This window comes from Meriones unguiculatus, chromosome 17 (genome assembly GCF_030254825.1).
Source record: "Meriones unguiculatus strain TT.TT164.6M chromosome 17, Bangor_MerUng_6.1, whole genome shotgun sequence".
Taxonomy (NCBI): Eukaryota; Metazoa; Chordata; class Mammalia; order Rodentia; family Muridae; genus Meriones; species Meriones unguiculatus.
In genome coordinates, this window is record NC_083364.1 from 31,518,657 (window position 1) to 31,528,215 (window position 9,559).

Sequence of the window (9,559 nt, forward strand, 5' to 3'; positions counted from 1 at the left end):
CTCCAGCTCATGCTTGTTCTCTTTTTCCATTTCCACCCTTGCTCTTTTCTCGCTGCTGCCTTCCTTTCCTCCCTTCCTGTGCCCCTCCCTCTACCTGTCTACTTCCCATCTGCCTCCTTCCCTTCCCAGCTTTTTTCTTGCTCTATTGTGTCCACTATCTTCAAGAAAGCTCTCCTTATCTTTTTTTTTTTTCCACTATAGAAATGTTTTATTTCATTGTAGGCTGGGGTTCCTTCCTGGTCTGCTTCACAGGATCTCCATGGGCTGGTGGGGCCAGTACAGGTACTCCTTGGTTTCTGGAAAGACTTCAAGTCATCAATGGCCATCTGGTCAAAGGGAATCATGTTCTTCACCTTTTCCAGTTGCTTCTCATAGTCCTGGATCTTGACATGCACTCAGCACAGCTTTTCCCATCCTCCTTTTCTTCATTGTTCACCAGGGCTGTGTATTTATCCTTGCGCACAAGAACAGTCAGCCCTTTATACTTCTTTACAAAATCACCCACCAAGCCTGCCTTGGCCACATTGGCCTTGTAGTAAGCGCAGTCAATTGCTGGTGGTTTCTCAGGCAGATTAGCCAACCTGGTGTGGAAGGTCTCATTCCAGGACTTTAGAGAGTTTGCAATTGTGTTTTGGTTTCTGAGTATGATCTCCCCAAAAGCTACCCAACCAGTGCTCTTGAGAGCAAGTTTAAACCAGGCCATCTTGGAATCTTTCATCAACCCGGCAGACCACTGTCACTAGCAGCAAGGAACCAACGAGTGTTGACGGACATTTTTCCTTCAGCCCTGTACTTATCTTTTAAAATGCAAAATGAATCACTTTATCCTTATATGTAAAGTTATCAGTAGCAGCCTCTTTCTTATAATGAACATAGAACCAGACTCAATCCTATGTGCATCTCCATCTTTTACTCCATTTTTATTTTCCTCCCTCAGGCTTTTCAGTGACAACTAGAGGTGATTGCTATGGAGAGCTTTCTGTGAAGATGCCTTTCTCACTATTATTGAGAGCCCACGCTCTGCAATTGTACGCACCAGGCCACCTAAGTTAAAGATAAAGAGAGGGTTGAGGCTATTATTCAGGCTCTTCAAGTGGAATAAAGGGCTTTATCGTTAGCTAGTTCTCTTTTCTCTCCCTGCTTTGTTTTGGCTACGGGGACAGTTTGAACTGAGCTTTTGAAAGAGCCCAAGGTACCTCCATGGAACAACCAGCTGTTCTTCCATTTTCTCTCTTCTGCCATCTGTGACTTGGACAGAAACTGTTCCTGGGTGTATGGAGAGGTGGCGCTGAGGATGCTGTGAAAATCCTTACTGTGCCAGGCTGGCCTGTGTCTCTGACCTTGTATTGATGGTGTCAGACACCTTTATTATTGGAGAAATGTACTGTCGTGCTTGTTTCTAAGTCCACTAGTCTGAAAAAGTAGGGCATACTCTCATTATTTTTTTTTATTGAGAATGCATTATGTTACCTTAATTTATTTCATGCAACACTTAACAGGTACTTATTGTCATCAAAATCCCACTTTTGGGAGACAGAGATTAGCAATTGAATTGAAAAAGATATACAGGTCAAGTATGTGTGTAAAATATAGTAATAGTTTAAATAAAGTAACTTAGGGAGGCTAAGATCTCAATAGGGTTTCTGTCCCGTGATAAAAATGGTTAGTAAACTGCAGTTTTATTCAAGAAATATATTCAAAACTTTAATGATCAAAGCCTTTCAGTGGGATAGGTATAGGTTAGAAACTCCATTTTACTGTAGAGGTGAGAAAATCCAGTGCATGTCTGGGAAGTCCTATAAGGCAGATTGACTGAAAAATGTGCAATAAATACAGGATTATTTTTAAAAGATACTGGAAAAATAAAAAAGAGACATATTGTAGAGTTCTTCCAGTGACCTAGATATAATGATGTCATATGTAATAAGGAATCAAACTGTTTTAGCTGTGCTCTCTAGATTTTTGTCAACTCGACATAAACTAGGGACACCTAGTTACACTTGAGATAATAATTTTATTACATAATTTTCCTTTCCCCCATCCAAGCCCTCTCATATACTTTCCCCCAACACAACATACATTTCTAAATACATCAATACAACCTGCCCCTTTTCTTTAATGTTATTTGTTTGTGTAGGTTTTCAGGATTTTTCTCAGGGCTGACCACTTGACCTTAGTTAACCAACTGATAATCTTCACAGTGAAGATTATTTCTTCTGCTCAGCAGTCCCTAGTTGTCTGCAGTTCTTTGTATAGGGTTGAGGCCTCATGAGGTTTCCTGACCTCCAACCATGTGACCCTGTCTATTGGTACCATCCTTGTTAACTCATATTTAGGCATTGTAGTTGCTGAGCCTTTTTTTTTAATGTTTTAAAATTTTATTTTTTATTTATATATCCACTTTACATCCTTATCATAGCTCCCTCCTTCCGTTTCTCCTGGTCCCACCCTCTTCTTTCTATTCCCCCTCTTCTTCTCCTCAGAACAGGAGAACCCCTGCACCAACCCACCCCAGCACATCAAGTCACATCAGGACTGAGCTTATCCTCACCCAATGAGGTCAGGCAAGGAAGCCCCATAAGGGAGAAGTGATCTAAAAGCAGGTGACATAAAACAGTTGTTTTTTTTTCAATGCAGTTTATTCAGGAACCTTGAACAATCATCTGACCCTGGGTAAAGCCAGCCCACTTTAAATAGCCTCTGGGTAGCCAACCTCAGCATGCCACGTGGGCAATGCAGATAGGTCCACATACATGGAAGCAAGCCATATCCTCAGCCTTAGCCAAATGTGGAGTTGTTTGTGATAGAGAGCACTCACCATCGGGAAGGTGGAAGGCAGAAACCAGCTCCATCTTTAAGGCGCGGCATTACGCAGCTCTCTACAGTTCCCCCTTTTTGTTTTAGATGCATCAGGCAAGAGTAGAGGTCTGATCTCTGATATTAGAAATAAATTGGGACTTTGTACAGATGTTCATTTAGGTGTCATCCACCCAAAGAGCATCAGACCCGTCTGATACCTTTTTCTCAGAGGCGGGACCTGGGGCATCAACCCACATGCAATCAGACATGCTCTTCTCTGGGTCAAAAGTGGCTGACCCTGAGTGCAGTGCTTAGCCTCGCATCCTGAGCGTAACATTTTGGCTTTTTATGGTAGCCAACCATGCTTGGGGAGACTGTCCTGTTTCGATGGCTGTAAAGGCCTGAATGGTCATGGCTGCATTACGCTGTTGTGAGACTCTAATCTTGCATATATAACACAGGCAAACCAAGGTGACCAACACCAGAAGGCCTGCTAAGGCTCCCATGCCCGCCCATTCCTTCAGATGATTCATGGCTGCAGCAATCCATGATGATAATCCTGTGGCTGGTCCTGTGTCCACTCTGGTAGAATTTACCATGACAATGGCCACTCTCAGCTGCTCCATCATAGTATCGAATTCTCCAGTCCAATTACCTAAAATATAGCTAGACAATTGTTTAGACAGATTTGCAGCACAGGGAAAATTCTCATGTTGTATGCTAGTGACTCAAAGTCCAGCATACTTTCATTGACAGCCAAGTTGAGCGATTTGCCATAGGGTATCAATTTGCTCCTGCACGAGGTCAATAAAACAGTTTTTATTTAAAATCTGTCTTGAAATTTTCATATTCTCTCCTATCTCATCTTTCCCCAAAAAGAAGTTTTGAGAAGGCTTCTGCTTAAACACAGTGTCCAGAGGAAGGTGTGCCTTCATGATTGATACCACTCTGGAATACACACAGGCTTACTTAGAGAAGAAATTGCTGGAGTCCAAGAAACCAGGATAGCACTCCCAAGATGTCCCTGTGAGATATGATGAGATAAGTTTCGCTGTGAGTCTCTGCATCTGCTGGATCTCCTGCTGATTGGAGTCTTTAGAAGACATTGGTGGCAGGCTTCAGTACTGATTCCTCTCTTCTACCACTTCTGGTGTCTATTCTGTTTTGCCTTCTGAATGAGAATTAAGCATCTTCCTTAGTGTCTTCTTTGTCCTTTAGCTTCTTTAGGTCTGTAGATTTTAGTATGTTTATCCTATGTAATATGGCTAATATCCACTTACAAGTGAGTATATACCATGCATGCCTCTCTGCTCCTGGGGGGATATAAAAAGACCCAGAGGAGACAGGAGCCACACAAGGAGACCAACACAGACAAAAACAAACAAACAAACAAACAAACAAACAAACAAACAACAGGGCCCAGGGGGTACTGCAGAGACTAGATGTATCAACCAAAGACCATACATAGAGAGGACCCAGACCCCCTGCTCAGATGTAACCCACAAACAGCTCAGTCTCCATGTGGGCCCCCTAGTAAAAGAAGAGAGAGTCTCTGACATAAACTTGGTTGCCTGCTCCTTGATCATGTCTACCTGGTAGGGAGACCTAGCCAGGCCACAGAGGAAGAGAATCCAGGCAGTCCTGATGGAACCTGATAGGTGAGGATCAAACAGCAGGGATGGAGGACATCCCCTATCTGTGGATTAGGGAAGAGGAATAGTGTGTGTGTGGGGGGGGATACCATGAGGAGATGAGGTAGGGGTCTCCAAGTGGGCTACAACTGAATAAATTGTAAATAATAATGATAAAATAGAAAAAAAAACAGATGAAAGATAAAATTTTGCAGGTAAAATTATTCTAGCGAAAACTACATCAATGCCACAGTAAGAGCCATGTGATGCCTGACTCACCTGATGCCTTTTCTTTTTTCTTTTTTCTTTTTTCTTTTTCAATGCAGTTTATTCAGGAACCTTGAACAATCATCTGACCCTGGGGAAAGCCAGCCCACAGCTTAAATAGCCTCTGGGTAGCCAACCCCAGCATGCCACGTGGGCAATGCAGATAGGTCCACATACATAGAAGCAAGCCAGTTCCTTGGCCTTAGCCAAATGTGGAGTTGTTTGTGACAGAGAGCACTCACCATCGGGAAGGTGGAAGGCGGAAACCAGCTCCATCTTTAAGGCATAGCATTCCGCAGCTCTCTACAGTCCCCCCTTTTTGTTTTAGACGCATCAGGCAAGAGTAGAGGTCTGATCTCTGATATTAGAAATAAATTGGGACTTTGTACTGATGTTCATTTAGGTGTCATCCACCCAAAGAGCATCAGACCCGTCCAATACCTTTTTCTCAGAGGCGGGACCTGGGGCATCAACCCACATGCAATCAGACATGCTCTTCTCTGGGTCAAAAGTGGCTGACCCTGAGTGCAGTGCTTAGCCTCGCATCCTGAGCATAACATTTTGGCTTTTTATGGTAGCCAACCATGCTTGGGGAGACTGTCCTGTTTCGATGGCTGTAAAGGCCTGAATGGTCATGGCTGCATTACGCTGTTGTGAGACTCTAATCTTGCATATATACCACAGGCAAACCAAGGAGACCAACACCAGAAGGCCTGCTAAGGCTCCCATGCCCGCCCATTCCTTCAGATGATTCATGGCTGCAGCAATCCATGATGATAATCCTGTGGCTAGTCCTGCGTCCACTCTGGTAGAATTTACCATGACAATGGCCACTCTCAGCTGCTCCATCATAGTATCGAATTTTCCAGTCCAATTACCTAAAATATAGTTAGACAATTGTTTAGACAGATTTGCAGCACAGGGAAAATTCTCATGTTGTATGCTAGTGACTCAAAGTCCAGCATACTTTCATTGATAGCCAAGTTGAGCGATTTGCCATAGGGTATCAATTTGCTCCTGCACGAGGTCAATCCTCTGATTGAACACCATCAAGCCTCCTTTTACTTGAGCATTAACTCCTTTTTGTACATCTAAGGCATGAGCTACATTGGCTAAAAGGTTATTCAGGGTCTGAGCAGTCTGCCCAGTATGACTCATGGCTAATGCCGCGATGGTAGCTCCAACAGCCGCCAATGAGATGGCAGTAACAATGGCAGCTGTAATTCCAAGATCCCTTTTCTGTCTGAAGAGAGTCATAGCATCAGGGGCATCAACGGGCACTGGCACCCAGCGAGGCATGCGAGTAATCAGCTTGTAAATTTACTAGCATTGCAGCACTGGGCAAAAAAGCGAGTATCATTATCACAATTACTTGGCTCTAGAATGTAGCTTCTGATATTCCTAAGAGACACAGCCTCAGAGCAAAACTCCTTCTTTCTTCTGGCTATTGCAATCTTTCTACTCTCTCTTCTGCAGTGATCCCTGATCCTTAGGTAGAGTACTTGTCTTGTAGATGTAGCTAGTGGGGACGGACTCCAAAACATTGAATATTGATTGGTCATAGGTTTCTGTAATGATCTCCATTTGTTGTAAAGAGAAGTTTCCTTGACGAGAGTTGAGGACTACAATTGCCTCTTTTGGTATAAGGGTAAATATTGAGAATGTAGTTAGGAATTATGTTGGTTCAGTTATGTGGCAGTTGTAGGATATCATTTATCCATGACTTCTATAGCCCCAGGTAGTAGGATGGGTTTTGAAAACCGGACATGCTGAGTGGGTCTTAAATCCAATTACAGAGCTGTTGGGTGCCACCAGCATATGCATGCCACTAACACACTTTTTAAGATTATGGTCATTGTTGTGGTTCATAGGCATCATAGCTGGGTAGGACTGTTGGTTGCTTCTCAGCTTGGCAGCTTGCATAGAGCCTTTTGATACAATGAAAGCTAGTTTTCAGGGAAGAGGCATCCAGGTGAGTTCCACCCCAGAGGCCTCTTGTCCCAGTGTCTGAAATGTGCTGTATCTTCAACAATGGGGACTAACTGTCCACTTCTTGGGGGCAACAAAAGGTAATACCCATAGCCTGTAATTTTGTGCAGCCTAATGGATAACCTGTACCAACAACTCAAAAATGGACTTTTCATTCCTGGCATAGGAGTTTTGTTAGGTAGTCCTTGGCTCCTGGAGGGATAATTTTCTGCCCATATAAACACTTTCCTTGAAACTGTATATTCATGTTTATATACAGACTAACATGTATTAATGATATTTTTAGGTAGATAGCTAATAGTATGCTTCCATCTAACTTTTCCAGACATCTTTGTTGTTATTTTACCACCTCCTCTCCTTCTGTATTTATTTTCATACCCTCTTCATGTTAGTACCTCCAATTTTCTTGATTAATAATTAATGTTGGAGGGCCCTGTCAATGTAGGTTGTGCCACCCCTGAGCATGTAGGAGGCATAAGAGAGAGAGTGAGAGCCTGGAAATCAAGCCAGTAAGCAGTGTTTCCCCATGGCCTCTATCTCAGTTCCTGCCTCCAAGTTCTTGTCTTTATTATTAAGCTTTCATAATAAACTCTAAGTTATAAACTTACATAAAGGCTTCCCTCTCAAGCTGCTTTTGGTCTTGGTCTCTATCGCAAAAACATAAAGCAAAATAGAACCAACTAAATGAGGCTAATTTCCATCTTTTTTAATCTTTTTAATATTTAATCTTTTTTAATATTATTATCACTTATTACAGTTTATTCAATTTGTACCCCAGCTGTGCTCCCCCATCTCCTCCCAAACCCACCTCTTTCCCCCCTATGCCCTTCCCCTAGTCCACTGATAGAGGAGGTCCTCCTTCCCTTCTATTTGACCCTAGCCTATCAGGTTTCATCAGAACTGGTTGGATTTATCTTCCTCTGTGGACTGGCAAGGCTACATCCCCCAGGAGGAGGTGAGCAGAGAGCCTGCCACGGAGTTCATGCCATAGAAAGTCCCTGCTCCCTTTTCTAGAGACCCGACTTAGGGCCTGAGTCTATATGCTACATCTGAACTGTTCATGCATTGTCCTTGGTTGGGTTATCATTCTCAAGGATCTGTTTTTATGGCTCTGTTGGTCTCCTTTCAGAGCTCCTGTCCCCTCCAGATCTTTCTATCTCCTCCTTCTTTCCTAAGATTCCCTGTACTCTGCTCAAAGTTTGGCTATGATTCTCAGCTTCTACTTCAATACCTCGATCAGTAGAGTCTTTCAGACGCTCCTGTCCTCTTTCTTGTCTTCTCCTGCTTCCAATGTGTATCATATTTGTACTTCTGAATGAAGACTGAGCATCTTCCCTAAGGTCTTCCTTATTGTTTAGCTTCTTTAGGACTATAGATTTTTAGTATGTTTATCCTACATTATGTGGCTAATATCCACTTATGAGTGAGTATATACCATGTGTGTCTTTCTGCTTCTGAGTTACATCATTCAAGATGATGTTTTCTAGTTTCTACTACTTGTCTACAAATCTCATAATTTTCTGTTTTTAATTGCTGAGTAGTATTCCATTGTGTAAATGTACCACAGTTTCTGTATCCATTCCTCAGTTGAGGGACATCTGGGTTGTTTCCAGATTCTGGCTATTACAAATAAAGCTGCTACTAACATGGTTGAGCAAATGCCCTTGTTTTATACTTGAGCATTTTTTAGTTATATGCTTAGGAGTGGTATAGCTGATCTTGAGGTAGCACTATTCCTAATTTTCTGAGAAAGTGCCAGTTTGATTTCCATAGTAGTTGTACAAGTTTACACTCCTACCATCAATGGAGGAGGATTCCCCTTTCTCCACATGTTCTCCAGCATGGGTTGTCACTTGAGTTTTTGATCTTAGCCATTCTGATGGGTACAAGGTGAAATCTCAGGGTCGTTTTGATTTGCATCCCTCTGTTGGCTAAGGACATTAGCATTAATTTATATAGTTTTTTACCACTCAATATTCCTTATTGAGAATTCTCTGTTTAGCTTTGTACCTCATTTTAAATTGGGTTACTTGGTTTGTTGCTGTTTAACTTCATTAGTTATATATGTATTCTGGATACTAACCCTGTGTCAGATATAGGATTGGTGAATAGCTTTTCCTAATCTGTAGGCTATCATTTTATTCTGACAACAGTGTTCTTTGATTTACAGAAACTTTTCAGTTTCATGAGGTCCCATTTATTGATTGTTGATCTTAGAGCCTGTGCTGTTGGTGTTCTGTTCAGGAAGTTGTCTCCTGTGCCAATGAATCCCAGGTTCTTCCCCACTTTTTCTTCTAACAGGTTTAGTATGTCTGGTTTTAAACAATCCTGAACAATAACATCTTCTGGAGGTATCGCCATTCCTGATATCAAATTGTACTATAGAACAACAGTAATAAAAACTATATGGCATACAAACAGAAAGGCAGATCAATGGAATCGAATAGAATGCCCAGAAATAAACCCACACACTTACGAATACTTGATTTTTGACAAAGAAGCCAAAACCATAAAATGAAAAAAAAACTATATAACATCTTCAACAAATGGTGCCGATTAACTGGGTGTCTACATGTAGAAAAATGCAAATAGATGCATATTCATCACCCTGTACAAAACTAAAGTGTAAGTGGATCAAAGACTTCAACATAAAACCAGACACAATAAATTTCCTTCTTTTAAAATTACTTTTTATTCATCAGCTTACGTCTGCAATCCAGCTAGACTTGGAGGGAAATAAAGAAAATATGGAACCCAAAGAACTTCAGTGAGAGCTGAGATTACAGGGTACTCTGAGCAAATGGGTGTTGGGGCACTCTCCTGAGCTACAGAAGGAATGGTCTGGTGGGAAAGATGCCCACAAGTCAAAAAAA

General features: G+C 42.0%; 1 pseudogene; it reads right to left on the reverse strand.

The window, feature by feature from the left end:
* Positions 1–246: 246 nt before the first annotated feature.
* Positions 247–703, reverse strand: LOC110540703 (ATP synthase subunit d, mitochondrial-like; annotated as a pseudogene).
* Between the last annotated feature and the right edge of the window lie 8,856 nt (positions 704–9,559).